Below are 16,337 nucleotides of genomic sequence, written 5' to 3' on the forward strand. Positions count from 1 at the left end.
GAATATGGGTGGGAGCATTAGTATTAGTAGCACTATATACAGCGTTTTTTTTTCCATTGATATGATATCCTCAAAATTCGTCGGGGTCTGGCATGTGGCAAGCCGTAGCTTCGTCCCTGCTTCATGCCTCTGAATAAGTGAAAACAGTCTAAATGGATGCAGGAACTCTAATTAAAAAGAAAGTGTTTAATTGTTGTATATGCAGATGCAGTAATAATGTTTATCTGTGGATGCAATCACTTTTGTAAAGATGTTTCTGGTTGGCTATACAGGCAGATGTGTTATTCGTCTGAGACCGATCTGTGAGCAAACATGTTAGCACTGCAGGATGCCAGCGCCAGAGCAACCAAACGTAGCTTCATGGGTAGTGCCAAGGTTGCGTTAAAGACGTGGTTCTATACGGAGTATTAATCATGCTTAGGCTCTGTTCGCTTGAGCTTATCAGCCTGGTTTATCAGCCATGATACAGTGTTTTTCTCTCGCAACAAATCAGCGAATATTACTTTTTAGTCTGACTTTAAAACTACTGCATAAGAATTTTTTTACCAGCTTACCACAGAAAGAAATCCAAATCTGTAATAATAATACAGAGAGTACCGAGGCCAGGTTTAACGTTCATTTCATCATCACTTTGAAGAGACAATACTTGCTGATAATTGATGTGCACTCAGCCGTGAATTTTGCTAATAAAGTACCTGCGTGCTTCGAAGTCCAGAACACGGCATTTCCAGCCCCGTCCCCGTGAAGCACGGGCCCAGTCAATCGCTCGCACATTCTTGGGAGAGATAGGCCCTCTGCAGTTTGTCTTTGTCCACCAGCAGCACCCAACCCAAGATAATGGGTTTGGTAACATCAAACTCAAGATTCAAACGGCCACTGCCACTATATAAGGCGCGAAATGGAGGAGCATCGGAGGCAAGCCAAAACCACAGCATGGGCATCACCACGAACATGAAGGGCATCGCCCTCCTTGTTGCTCTTGCCGCTGCGTTTTCCTTGTGCTGCAGCGCTGCATCGTCTCCCTATGCCTTCCCACCGGTAGAAGCACCAGAGGCTCATGCGCCCTATGCCGAGGCGCCACTGGCTGCACACCCTGGATCTGAGCATGGGAAGCACCACCACCATGAGTCGTTGGCGCCGGTCGAGCCACCGTCCTACCACGGCTCGCCTAACCACAAACATCATGGCCACCATGGCCATCACCACCACCACCACCACCACCACCATGAAGCTCCGCCAAGCCTTTCCCCGGCTCACCACCCTCCACCACCCCCTGCTCATCATGCACCACCGCCTGCACACCATGCACCACCACCCCCAGCTCACTACACACCGCCACCTCATTTTCCACCGCCTCATTTTCCATCTCCTCCTGCACACCATGCACCACCACCCCCAACTCACCATACACCGCCACCTTATTTTCCACCTCCTACTCACCATTTACTGCCGCCTCATTTTCCACCTCCTACTCACCATCCGCCACCACCTCATTTTTCACCTCCTGCACATCATTCTCCACCGCCTTATTCTCCACCGCCCCTAGCTCATCACTTCCTGCCACCGCCTCCAACTCGCTACCCGCCACATAATTCGCCACCTCCAACACACAAGTATCCACCACCACCGGCACCTTCTCATGGTAAGGCACCACCACCACGTGGCCATAGGAAATTCCCGCCACCATCTCGATCGATGCATTCAGCTATAGCACCCGCACCAGCAAATTACAATGCTATCTCACCATCTGAGCAAGGTCCCAAGATCACATATCATGCTGCTCCGAGTAATGCACCTATGCCATCAGGTCAGGATGGAGCATCGCCTCCGTGGTATTTTTGATAGCAAGACCAAGATGAACACTTACCTAAGTTAGTAAGATTGCAGTTCAACTCTACGCAAGAGATCAAAATCTCAATAGCTACTTCGGAGGGAGTCTTTTTTTTCTTATCATACGTTATCGTGTCGAAACAGAGTACTATTGAATAAATTATGTAATCCATTTGGATCATGTTGTCGGTCAACTCTTATATCAAAATGTTTCTTCATCCTTTGGTGTCTATGTTATGGAACCCATACTATATAAATTGTCCCTGCCCATAATATTAATTGTACGCCCCTCAACTTTTACTAATTGACGTTAGTTAGTTCAAGCTAACCAATGTAAATTATTAAAAATAGGAGGTAGTATATCATTATTGTCTAATCTATCAAATCATTTTTCTATCCTTACAAGCTCATTGATGCAATGAGATGTAACCTTAACCGGTTTCATTGTAGCTATTATGGCATCTCATATCATATAGCATAATAAGACAAATTGTTCAGTGGACAAACAAGAAGTGCATATCCTTTGTTTATCACCAAAGGTCGAAGTCATGAGGGGATTTAGAGCCATTGCCTCCATCATCATAATTGTCATAACCCCTGTCAAAGTCATGGTTGTAGTCTTCAACATCGACCATCGTAGTCATAATCACCGCCAAGGTTGTAGTCTCTTGCACAAGTGTTTCCCTTATAGAAAAAATAATATATTTTTACTTAGGAACCGCCACAAATGTCCGTGTAAATGCATAAGCTAGTTTGTAGTTGTCAGTGTTGTTTCTGGTATTTTAAATATCATTACCTTCAATGTGCTTTTTAGCAGAATTCTAAGGCAACACGTTGTACTTATATTAACTTATACTTAGTACAATCAAGAGATATGGCACCAGAAGAAACGTCATCGATTTCTAATGGTCCGTTCATACGTTTAAGAGAAGGGCTTTGCTGCGGTACCCAAATGACTATGAGCCATTCATTGATTTCGATCGGACGGTCACGATAAATCTTGAAGGTAATAGATGAAATGTATATTTATTAATTTTTTTATTTTATAAATATGATAAATAAGGAAAGTTTTAGATATAAAAAATGAGAAATACTCAAGCACACTTGCCTCATAATTTGCTTATCCGTCAGTCGACGGGCTCACAAGAAGATGAACGATTGAGTAATTAACTCCGACGCTGTGCCCAGCCAGGCACCGGTCCACTGACGCCGCTAGATAGCTCAGGGGCGCTTGCACGTCGGGGGTTCCTGTGCGGTGCAGTCCAGGGCGCACAGGCAGGTAGGTATAGCAAAGTCAAGCAAGCAAGAAATTAAAGGGCCGGCGGCCCAGCGCGCGGGTCAGCAAGCAATGCTTTTGTGGCTGCAGTTGCACACTTACACGACGAGGCAGGACGGCACCAAGGGCTGGCTAGCTCGGGGCACTCGGCGGAGCAAGAGGTTGAAGATGACTGAAGTTTATGCAAAATCTCAGGCAACTGTTGTGGAGACACACCCATAAAAAATCGTTTTTCTAGATTTGATTGATGCATGCGCTGACTGATATGGTAGATCTTTTTTTTTATTTTATAACTTTTACTTTATATATTTTGATTACTATATTATTTTGTATGTGACTTTATACACTTGATTTTGCATGTGTTAGGATTTGCATGTGTACGTGATTAGCGTGTACGCGGTTAGCCTGGTTAGAGTGTGTGTGTGGTGAGCGTGTGTGTGTACACGTGGTGAGCCTGGTTAGCGTGTGTGTACATGCATCCTGTTCGCTTGCTTATAAACTGTACTTTTTTTCAACCAACGAACAATATTTTTCTCTCATAATAAATCAGCCAACAGTACTTTTAGACATGGCTTATCAGCCAAACGAACATGGCAAGATTGTCTTCAATAGATGACCCATATGAGCACCCAAACCTAAAATAGGTAGCAGGAGACCTAAAATTAGCCTCCAACAGAGTACCTATACGGGAGACTCGTTTTGGGTTGTCTAAGACGGTCTCCAACAATAAAACCTAAACACAACACCTATTCTCAGATTTGGGTCATGAACAGGAAAAAGCAACCGCACCTAAAAATTTGTTTCTCCAGCAGCTCACGCAAATCATCCCCTATCTCTCTGTTCGTTCGTTCACTGCATTGCCCCCCGAACCGTCCGGCCAGGAGGCAACTGAAAGGGCAGAGAGAGATGGCGGTTGCATCCTTCACCGCCGCCAAGTTCCTGGCGCCGGTGGCCGTGAGATTCGGCGGTGAGAGGGCGCCCCCGCTCCCTGCCGGCGCCTCGTCCTCCTCCTTCGCCAGGACCCTGCGCCGCGGCGGGCCGCACCACCCGGCCTTGTCCCCATTTTCGTGCTTGGCTTCGATCACGATTTCCCGGAGTTTGGGTCAATCCCAGGCGATGATTTTTGGGGAATAGGTTCGTGCTAGGTTGAATTGCATCTGTGCAAAGTTTAGGCTCGATTCCTTTTGATTTGGTTCGGTTTTCATTGTTTTCTCTCTCGCGTTGCTGCTGTCCAGAGCACCAAGTTCTGCTCTGTGTTCGTTGGTTCAGGTGTGTGCACTCAGGTTGAGTTTTGGTTTAGGGGACGTCGGTCTCCTCCGTTCTGTGTCTCCAGCGCCGGCGTACAGATGCTGTGCGTGCTCCCTAGAGCAGCGCTTGCCCTTTCCCCTGCTGTCCGTTGGTCCTCCTCTCTCTCTGCGTGGTGTCGATCTCTGGACCTGCTCGCGGGGAACAAGGCCGCGCAGGCCGCCGCCACGCATCCGGCTGCTCCTCGCCGCGCCAGCGGCTCCCCGCAGCAGCCCTACCTGGCCGCGCTGGCCGCGTGCGCCGCGGACCCGCCTCGAAGCGCCGCCGGCTCCCCGTCACGGCCGTGCCTCGCCGTGGGCCCACCACTACGGCCCCAAGAGATTTGCGTAGGCTCTCTCTCGAGACGCTTATTTGCGTTTCCGATCGGCTGCTATGCAAAATACGTCTTCTGTATGCCTCATCTGTTGGAGCGTGTTTTGGATACCTAAAAATACCGTGAACGACCTATTCTGCGTCTGGGTCTCATTGCCGGAGACAGTCTAAGAGGCATAACCCAAATATGAGTATCATCTCTCCTGAAAACTCATTTACAGAAATGATTCTCTTTTGGGTTCTATTGTTGGAGAAGACGTCGAATGGGTATCTAACTTTTTGACTGTAGTGCTACCCAAACATTAAATATGTCTTATATTTTAGGTGTTGTTGTTGGAAATAGTCTTAGATGTAGGGGCCAAAATTGTACCAACTGTATATAGCACGAAAAGTCTAGTAAAGTGGACCTCGTCGGTCTCCCTTGGTATCCTTTCCTCCATGTATTTGAATGTGATGGCTGGATCACCCTTTTGTTTATAAAGATTAAACAATATAGGGTCCGCATGTTTTCTACTAATTTCAATCTTCTCCCCTTTATCAAATAAACCTAAGATACAGTACACATCCCAATTGGAAATAGGAACCACATGGCTGCGTAAGTTGAAGGTCCTATCCGTTTCATTGAAATTTTCGGCGAGGGACTCCACTAGCATGCGTTGAATAGGCATGGACGGTATACTAAGCAGGCCGCCTAATCCTATTTTTCTTACGATACGCTTTTGTTCATCTGTCAAATTCCTGCGCAGTGCCCCAAAATTTTCTGGCATACAAACGGTTTGAACCAGGTTGTCAATCATATAAAAACACACACATCAAAATTAAACTATTCTCTTCAAACCTTACACAATGTATGTATACTATGCCATAGTAAAATATCATTTTTGAAAGTTTTTCATAAATATGTCCCTAGCGGTATGTTTTCAAAATCTGGACCCTTAGCTCGGCATGGAACCGAGCTTACACGTCTCGGCGCCAAAGATTTTGGTGTCTAGGTCTTGGGCTCGACGCAGAAGTGGTGGTAACTTGGCAGGCACCTTGGCACCGAGCTTGGCGCCGTGGTTATTGGCACCGAGGTGGTGTTTTAACCCGGCGCCTAACCTTTCTGCCCGAGCCTTCCTCCTCTTCTTTCTTCTTCCTCTTGGTTTTTTTTTCTCTCCCCACTTCGCCCTACCTCACGAATTGGCATATCGGACCTTGGAAACTTTGATTTGATCCGTAGATCTTCGAGAGCAAGGTATCCTCGCTCCCTCGTTTTTTTCAAATCGATTCGGTATATATTAGTTGGATTTTTTAACTTAAGAATCGTCATTACTTAGGGTTTCATACAACTTTAATATTTATATTATACAACCGTAGGATGCCAAGGCGTGGAAAAGCTGTCAAACCAAGGTAACCTCAGAGCACATTGTTATGATATGGTTTCATTGTTGTGGATCAAATGAAAAACCCTAGGTGTAGGGTTTATTGTTAATTGCTTTCGGTTCTTAGAACGAAAATAGCTAAATTGTAGTTATGGCCGGATGACCGGAAATGCCTTCGACCCATTGCCTCTGCCTAGTGGTGTTCTAGTGCCCATATGCTTTTGCGGCGATCCTTGCAAGGTAGTCAAGTCCGATGAAGAGGACGCGTATAGGCAGAGGTATTGGATGTGTTCCAATTTTACATTTGAGCCTACACTTCGTCAGCGCCGCATTAACAAGATGGTGAGGAATTGATATTTGTGTCATATGACATCTTGCATGATTTTTTTTTGTTTTGTAACAATTGCATTTTTTGCAGACCCCTCCACTGCTCTGTGATTTTGAGCAATAGATCAACACTAAGATCAAGCCTGAAGACAAGGAATGGATACAGAAACTGTTGCGGTAGGAGGTAGAGGACAAGGAGATGATGGAGAAGAGACGCAGAGAGGAGGCTGCAAAAAAGAGCATAAGGAAGAGGAGGAAAGGAGGCATGTTGCTGCGTATAGGGAGGAGAGGGAGAAGAAGCTTGAGCGTGCACGCCGAGCGAAAGCAGCGATGGAGGAGAATCCCGATGCCCCGAGGAAGGAAAAGTGGCATCGTTGCACTCAGTAGTCTCCATTACTTGCTAGTTCTATGGTTTATTCATGAACAATGTTGTCTATTGTTGGACTTTTCATTGTGTTGCCATGTAATGCACTTTAAGTATGGGCATGCTTAGGTCATGTACTGCGTTATTTAGTTTGTCGACGTGTACTTCTAGTATTATTGTGTTCTTTAGTGTGTCATAGTATTGGACTTTTCATTATGTAGTTGTTTTCATTATTTGTGGTCATAATATTCAGTTTAATATTATGGACGTAGTGAAATATGATCACGTGCTGCAAACAAAACTTAATGAAGTAGGACCTTATATAATTCAACACACAAAACACATAAAATGACATATGAGAACATGTACAGAACTAGGATACAGAGGTCCTAAACTAAACCTAACATGCCTTGGGTAATTGAAGCGAACAACAAGCACAAGAAATGGCATGTGAGAACATGTACCAAACAAGGGTACATAGTTCATTCGACTAAACCTAATATGCCTTAGGTAATTAAACCAAACAACAAACACATGGATGTGCCATGTGAATAAGATAGAATCGTCCTAGTAGTGTGGCCACATAGCAAATTGTGTTGCACCTTCTCCACAGTAGCCTCCCATTGTTGATGGTGGTGGTGGCAGGGGTGACGGCGGAGTACATTTGTTCTTGTGATTAGGGCAGGTGCAATATAGATCATTGCAGAGTGCCTCCTGTGAACTTGCACTATTATTGTTGTCGTCGTCTTCGTCTTCCTTGTCCCCACTGCTAACTTCCCTTTGTATATCGAAGATTTGGTCCTGCAGGTAGTAGATGTACTGCTGATGCGGATAAATTGCTCGAGGATCGACCCACCTAGTGAACCCACAGTTTTCTTTGGACTCGGAAGACTACAATAAGTATGTCCTATGAGTTGTAAGGGTATTCGAGAAACAATTTAACAAACGAAATGTAATAGCAATTACCCATGCTCGTAGGTATTTAAAGAAGCGACGACCTCTGTCGATCCCCTCGGTGAACATCTGCACTAAGTAGTTCTCACCATGCATGCATTTTTGTCAATCTTTCTTTCTGTTATCGTATCCTCTGCGAGAACACTCTTTAGTGAAATCACTCTTGCTCTCAGGAGAAAAACTGATACACTGGTTCCTCAAAGAAATCAGACCCAAAAGACCCCTCCCACACAATGGGAGTTCCCTTCGTCCCCCCGTTTCCTCTCCCACTCTCAAAACCCTTTCCTCTAGATGACCCTCCAGACATTCCTACTCCAACGAAACCGAATACTAGTTTGGTTTTCCGTTTAGTTAGCAATGCATCCTAGAACGCATATATATAGGCGGAGGCAGGTTTGCTAGCCATTGTATTGTTCTATATATGCTCCTGGAAAGTCTACTCAGAATCACTAAAAAGCCTACATCGTAGGACACTGGAGAGCCTAGATTACATGACTGAAAAGCCTATTCAATTTTAGACTTCAATCACTATTTCGTAGGACACTGAAAAGTCTATTCGACGGTGACATGACAAATCACTATAAAGGCTATTTTCCCTAGATTCCATGACTAAAAAGCCTATTTGATTTTAGACTTCAATCACTATTTTGAACTAGAAAAACTGATGCCACTGATTAATATATACTTTAGGCAGAAAATTTCGCCATAATTTTCCCTATTTTTATGCCATCCATACACAAATATCATATGAATATTTAACCTCAATACAACATGTACAAACATACAAATATATGCCACATTCGTCTGAAACCATATACATGAGCATATTAATAGTCCACACAGTCTATAATTATAGTCCATAGTAGTTCATATTCGATAATAATAGTCTATACAGTCCACAATAGTTCATAATGAAAGTCCACAAAGTCCATAATACTACATAATAACATCTACCACAAATCCTCACTACCTCCTAGTCTTACCCTTACCCTTGTGACCAAGAGCGTCGGTGCCTGGAGTGTAAGGGTTAGGTGGATGACGTCGCCTAGTGCCTGAAGGCTGTGTAGGCTGAGTCGAGGGAGCGTCTTGGAGCTGAGACGGGCTAAGCTCCTCGTGCCTCTAGTCCAGCTCATCGTTGTCCTCGTCCTAGTCCTCATACGCAATGCCTATGGACCCTGTAGGTGCTTGGCTAGACGAACCTAAGCCTCCTCTGCCTGTGGAAGGAACATGCACGTCTTGCGTCGTGGCTATCCTGCAACCATAATGAGCAGCCACACGGCATAGCCGATGTGACAGTCTCTATTGTACAAAATAATGTTAACTAAAAGAATTTAACGTATTAATAATATATTTTAAAGAATATAATGAATCTTTCGTCTAGGAAGCTACACGTGTCGTCGTCCCTGACTCTTGGACGAAAGCGCTCAATGTCTTCAACCGAGCATTTGAGGGTATTGCCCTGCAACAAAGTTCACAGTAAGATTATGGTGGACATTAAAAATGAGGACGCTACTAATCTGGTATGGAGTACTAGTTAATTTCTGACCAGTTTCTCAACTCTATCTGTTGTACTACATTATAAAGATGCTACGACTCGAAGGTGCCACTAACTAAAATAGAGACCTCAAATGCAGAATGTATTGGTATGCAACTTAACATAGAAAAATAAGGCAATTGACTTACCACTCTATCCAAGATTAGTCCTGCCTCTACCTGCCTTCCTACATGAGTAGTTTGGTCGTACGCGTGTCTTCATCATCGGAGGACTCGATGTCGGCGTAGTCATCTTCTGTCCATTATAGCCTCGGCCTACAATGTGTCGCACGTTGGTACCAAGCTTGGTAGCGCCTGTACTCACGGTTCATGTGCGGCTCATTGTTCTCGTCTATGTTGTCATGTAACAACTCTCATTGTTTAATGTAGTACTGGTGGTGCTTCTCCCAATCAAAAATCTTCCTGTTCTTCTAACGATCCAACCTACACGTCACATAAGATGTTAGTTTCTGACAGTTATGAAATTGATGCTGTAAAATGATGGACCATCATGAGACAATTGAAATAGCAAAACACTTACTTGTATAAGTCAACGCCAGTCGAAAACGAGTAATTGACACAATTACAAGCATAAATTGAGACATGCATAATTAATTGAATGAATACGACAAATATGAAATAATGAAAACAACCAATAGTCGCACCTCACTTACCGAACTTGTACTGCTCAGGGTCAGTAAGAAATGGGGTTCCTCTCCCGTGCCTCGTTCTTTTGGGTATCTGATCCATAACTATCCTGTGCCTCGTCCTCTTCCTTTATCCACGCTTGTTCCAATGGTAAGCTAGATCCACAATGTACTTTGGCCCATCATATGGAGGCCACTCTCCAGGGTCTCAGAAAGGCATGAAGCGGGAGCTTCATGTGTGCACAAGCGTGTCAACACTAAACTCGTGAGGTATCATGCTCTCGATATTAAAGTTGCAATGCCTAGCTGCTGTCACCAAATGAGAACATAGAAAGTGGCACTACCTTGGTTTACCACTAGTGCATGTGAAATCTTGGAGGATTACCGCATGCATCCTCGACTCTTGGACCTCTCTGTCGGACATTGTACCGCCCCTATGCTCAACCTGATAAGTCCATGTGGCATGGTCAAAACATGTAACCTCATATGTGCCAGCTCTTTCATTTGCCTTCTCTAGGCGTGCCTTTGGTTTCAGAGCCCATATCTCTCCATCACTCCACAACTTCAATGCATGGGCATGTTTGTCATTGAACCAAGCAACAAGCTTGTAGAAGGTGAATTGAACGATTGCATTCATGGGCATACCACGTATCCCCAATAACAACTTATTGAATGACTCTGCCATGTTACTGCACTGAAACTTGTACCTTCATCCACCGGCGTCATGAGCTCTGTCCATCTCTCCAAATCCCTCATCAAACCTATGAGCCATTGTCTACCTTCTGCATTTGATGTGGTTCTGACCTGCTCCAACTTTTTCTGAAAGTACTTGTCCTCAAGCTATCGAGCAGCCTCTTGGAATAGATCAAAGTTATCCTTCACACCATCCTTTAGGAGTAGATTCTCGGCAAGGTGCTGAGTACACCAACGATGGTGTAAAGGTGCATACCCCTCTATTTGCTCTCGCGCAACATTAAGTATGCCTTGGTGCCTATTAGATATGACGCCAACCTCCCTACCAGGCCCAACCACATGTATCTAGACTAGCCTCAAGAACCATCCCCAACTATCATTATTCTCCTTCTCAACCAAAGCAAATGCCAAAGGAACCAACTTGTTGTTCGCGTCACATGATATGGCTATAAGAAGTGTGCCTTGGTATTTACTAATCAAGAATGTACCATCAATAGAGAAGACAGGACGATAGTGCCTAAAGGCCTCGACACACTGAGGAAAGCACCAGAAAGCACGGAAGAATATCTACCTCCCATCGTTTCATGCATTTGAATTTGGGATGTACTCATAATGCATGCCTTAGGGGTCGAACGAGACGTAGCACGCACCCAAGGGTTGGGCGAGACGGAGCCCACAGCCTCAAGGCCGGGCGAGACAAAGCCTGCGGCCTCAGGGTCGAGCGAGACAGAGCTCATGACCCTTGGGGTCAGACAAGATGGAGCACGCAACCCAATGGTTGGGTGAGACGGAGCCCATGGCCTTAGGGTCGGGCAAGATGAAGCCCACGACCTTGGGCGAGACCCCCATAGCCTTAGGGTCGAGCAAGACGGAGCCCATACCTAAGGGGTCAGGCAAGACATGTTAATACATCTTGCTCTATCTAGGAAAGTTAGCATGGGCACTAACTCCCTTGCTTTGGGTATCCCTAATATCGATACCCAAAAGTAGCCCCCGAGCCTCTGGAAGAGTAGAATACTCCTTTAGAGGCTTTTCTAAATGGGAGGACTCTGAGGGCCTTGGTCTTCTTTTTGTAGCCCATGGCGTGTCCTGGTAGGACAGTGGTTCCCTTTCATCATGATTGGACCCCTCGAGGGTATAGCTGTGAGATTTGGTGGGTCAAAAAAGGTCTTTCTTGATTCCAACCCCTATGAGGGTCTATCGTTTTATGATCACGTGTTCGGTCTCCTTGCGAGTCCAACTTTCCTCGAGCCCCCGCCCATAGTGGGGGTCTGGTCAAGGGTTGGCTCGTCTTTGTGATCGTCACCCCATCCATGGTTTCCGCAACCGAAGGGGTTGAACTAACGTCACTTGCCTCGATGGCTCAAGTGTCGCGCTCGGCAAGCTCGCTAATGGGCATGCCCGAGTGGTGCCTCGGCATCCTGTTCATGGGGGCCCAACTTGGGTTAGCTGGTGACAAACTCTAGATTCTCAGCAGTTAATCCATATAGTTCTTGGGTCTGTTCGACCGGTCCCGAGGGCTCTTTGCCTTTCTTCGAGGAAAAACCATGGATCATATCCCGTCGAGTCTTGAACATGGGCTGGGATGCCCGCGGTGCTCGTGCGCCTAGGTATTGGCCGCTAGCGGGCCCATCCCTTTCCACCCCTCACTCTAAAGGTGCTCGGAGCAATTGTTGGACCCATCGATGGGCCAACCTTCGAACTCCTAGGCCTAGATGGGTTGTAGGAGCATTTTAGCTCTGTATCCCTCTTACCTATGACGGGTCATGGCCTGTTCGGGGAGGCAAAATGTCTGGTGCGTTTTCCAAGGGGATGGCCATAGGTTGCGTGCGCACCCCCATGATGAAGCATGGTGACAGGTCATGGTAGGCATGGTGATCTAGGTGGGCGGTTGGTTTCCTTGCACCCATCACCCCACATGAGGGGGTGACGCCGTTGATGACGCACGCGCTCCCGCTATACGCTATGGTGCCCGAGCCATCGTTCGATGAAATGGCGGTCATCGAGGGAACACTCCCCAACTCTAAGATCGTGCAACACATCAAGGAGACGATGGAGCCTTTGCAGGACAACACGGGTGCTGCCCTCGACTTTGTCTACCTGGTGCCGGGGCATCCTCTGATTCGGCTAGAGCCAGACTATGTTGTCTTCGTAAGTTTCTCTTTCTCTTACCTTCTCTTCAATTGATGTCCTGACCCCATGAGACTAACTTTGAGTGGGGCAGGACCATCTAATGGACCTCATCCTCACGGATCACCCGACATCGCTGTCGAGGGATTCGACCATGAAGGTGGTGAATCACGCCGAGGGCGAGCGGCCGAGGAAGGCAAAGGAGGACAAGAAGAAGAAGAAGAAGAAGAAGTGGAAGCTGTGGGCGTGGGAATGAGGGGTGGACACTGACAACAATGATGACGATGATGATGGTGATGACAATGAGTTGATGGAGGAAGAAGAAACGGTAGCCAATGATATCGAGTGGGACAAGCTGGAGAACAAGGATGCACTGATAGGCATCGATTCATCCTTGTAGGTGTCGGGGCCCTTCCTATTCCATGGAGGGGAGGGTACATCTAGGGAGCCAGTGGAGGCAGGACGTACTGTCGGCCTACCCCAAGAGCCAACAGAGGTGGATGGCTCTACCATCGCGCCCCAAGAGCCAAGGGGTGGGGCATTCCACCAATGTGCCCTAGGAAATGCCAGGGGTGAGCCCCTCTACCTAGGAGCAGGGGCCAGGCTCAAAATAGCCTCGTTCCAATGAGGCGGAGCAAGGGTCAGGGGGTTCATCCCCCAAACACATCTGCCGCCCTACAACACTAAGGTGAGTTATTAATTCCTCTATTTTTTCCTATTTTAGTTGGATTTCATCATGGCTTATGTTTTTTGTCCCTTGCAGCATCGGTAGGCAGCAGAATCCTTTGGCGCTGGCATCGAATAAGAGCATCGCTCTCTAATTAGGGTGGCGGCTATTGGCTGGTGTCATGCCCATTTTGGGCGGGAGCAGCGCTAGTGTGACCGCATCGCCGACCGGTCAGGCGTCGCCCATGGTGGTGCCTGTGCCCTCTGTGGGATGGGCGGATGTGGGCGTTCAAGGGGCGCCTTCGAAGGTCGTGGAGCAGCCGCTGACGACCGTGATACCGCTGCCAACGGCAAGGCGAACGAGGCTATCGACTGTGCTCATGGTGCTGACTATGGCAGTCACGGCGTAGCCGGTCATGACCCCACCGATGCAGGTGGAGGTGGTAGTGGCCATGACAGATGGGTCACTGCTGGGTGCAACCACAGCGTCACCTGAGGTATCAGTGTGACCCATTGAAAGCTCGAGTTTGGTTTTGGTTAATTGATGAAACCCTAAGTGCTAACCTAGTTTATCAAAGTGATTATGAGATAGGTAGCACTACTCCAAGTGATGAAGCAATGGCGAAGATCATGACGATGATGATGGCATGGTGATGATCAAATGCTTGAACTTGAAAAGAAGAAAGAGAAAAACAAAAGGATCAAGGCAAAAGTATAAATAGTAGGAGCCATTTTGTTTCGGTGATCAAGACACTTAGCGAGTGTGATCACATTTAGGTTAGATAGCCATACTATTAAGAGGGATGAAACTCGTATTGAAATGCAGTTATCAAAGTGCCACTAGATGCTCTAACTCATTGTATATGCATTTAGGATCTAGTGGAGTGCTAACACCCTTGAAAAAGTTTGTGAAAATATGCTAACACATGTGCACAAGGTGATACACTTGGCGGTTGGCACATTTGAGCAAGGGTTAGAAACTTCACCAATAGAGTGTTCGCCCATAGAGTGTGGACAGTCTGACGGTGCCACCGGTGCCCTAGACAAAAAAGATAGGGGTTCATAGAGTGACCGGACACTGGTGGTGTAGTGACTGGACGCTGGGTTCAGAGTCTGGCCAGTAGCAACTATGAGCATGTGTCTCAGTCTTGTGATCGGACACTGGTAGGGTGCGTCTGGTCAGTGCTAATGTATGCTGATGTGAGGCGCATAGAGGAAACGTTGAGTGACCGGACGCCGGGTGAGTCCGGTCAAGCATGACCAAAAGCGTCTGGTCATAAAATTTCATGTTTGGAACCTTATTGGAAACGACTGGACGCTGGGGTCCTACGTTCGGTCATTTTCTAACTGACACGTCCAGTCATCACTTGACCATTGAGATTGGGAGAGAATCCAAGTGCATTGCTTAAGTGATTGCATCTAGAGGCACTTGGCATTCGTGTTTCGCTGCGGGATTCACTTGTTACTCTTAGTGGTTGCCACCACCTAGACAGCTTGGAGCAGCGAGGATCATTGAGCGGAGGTTGGTGATTGTCTCCAGCTCCGATCGTAGTGATTGTGAGGGGTCTTGTGCCTTCCCCGGCGGAGAGCCAAAAGGTAACTCTAGTGGATTGCTTGTATCATTGAGTTACCTCACTTGTGGGTAGGTTCTTGCGGTGTACAATTGTGTGGACGAGGTTCGTGCAACACCTCTTAGACGCCGAACCACCAAGTGTTGGTCGACACAACGGGGACTAGCATGCTGGCAAGCACGTGAACCTTGGGAGAAAAATTGGTTGTCTCTTGCCCCTTGGTATTCTCCCAGTGATTGATTTAGTATTCATCTTGTGATTAGTTCACTCCTCTACACGGCGGTATAATTACCCTACTCACTCATTTATATTCTTGCAAACTAGTTGTGACAAGCTCTTTAGTGTAATTAGAATTGAGAGCTTGCTTTGTTATTTTAAGTTTATCTAGTGGAGCTCTTTAGAGTAGCAAGATTGAGAGCTCTTAGTGAATAGTAACATTGCAAGTTGTGTGCCTAGTAATCATTGCAACTAGAATTGTTGGATAGGTGGCTTGCAACCCCTGTAGAGCTTGAGCAAGTTTGCATTTCGCTATTTGTCATACTAATCAAATTGCTCTAGTTGATTTGTAGATTTTTAAATAGGCTATTCACCCCCGTCTAGCCATATTAGGACCTTTCAAGTGGTATCAGAGCCATGGTCACCGTTTGATTGAAGACTTAACAACCTCGGTGTCAAATTATGGCTCAAGTTGTGTTCAACCATGTGGGGGGCAAACCACCATTCTTTGATGACACGTGCTATGATTATTGGAAGAGAAAGATGAGGATGTATCTTGGTTCAATCAATGATCAAGTATGGGAGGTGACCGAGAATGACTATGCTATCATTGATCCTGATGACCTCACCAACCAAGACAAGACTAACAAGCAATGCAACACAATGGCTCTCAATACCATATACAATGCAATTGATTCCAAGGTGTTTGAGCAAATCAAGGATTGTGAAAGAGCAAATGAGGTGTGGAGGAGATTGGAGGAAACATATGAGGGCACACCGGCGGTGAAGAGTGCTAAGTTGTATATTCTCAAGGATAAGTTGACAAGCTTCAAGATGAAGAAAGATGAGAGCATTCCGGAAATGTTCCATCGGTTGCAAGTGATTGTAAATGACTTGAAGGCCTTGGGAGAGAAGATCAAGGATGATGATGTCTCTCATCGGTTCTTGATATGCTTACCTCCAAGATTTGAGATGTTGAGATTGCTTATCATAAGAGGATGATTGAAGGAGATTACCCCTAACCAAGTACTAGGTGATGTCATGACCCAAGAGACATACCGTGTGGAAAGGGAGGGGGATGACAAGGATGACAAGAAGGAAGAAGAAGAGCATAGCATTCAAGGCTAGCTCATCATCATCCAAGAACAAGGG

This window comes from Miscanthus floridulus, chromosome 12, assembly GCF_019320115.1.
Source record: "Miscanthus floridulus cultivar M001 chromosome 12, ASM1932011v1, whole genome shotgun sequence".
Classification (NCBI taxonomy): Eukaryota; Viridiplantae; Streptophyta; class Magnoliopsida; order Poales; family Poaceae; genus Miscanthus; species Miscanthus floridulus.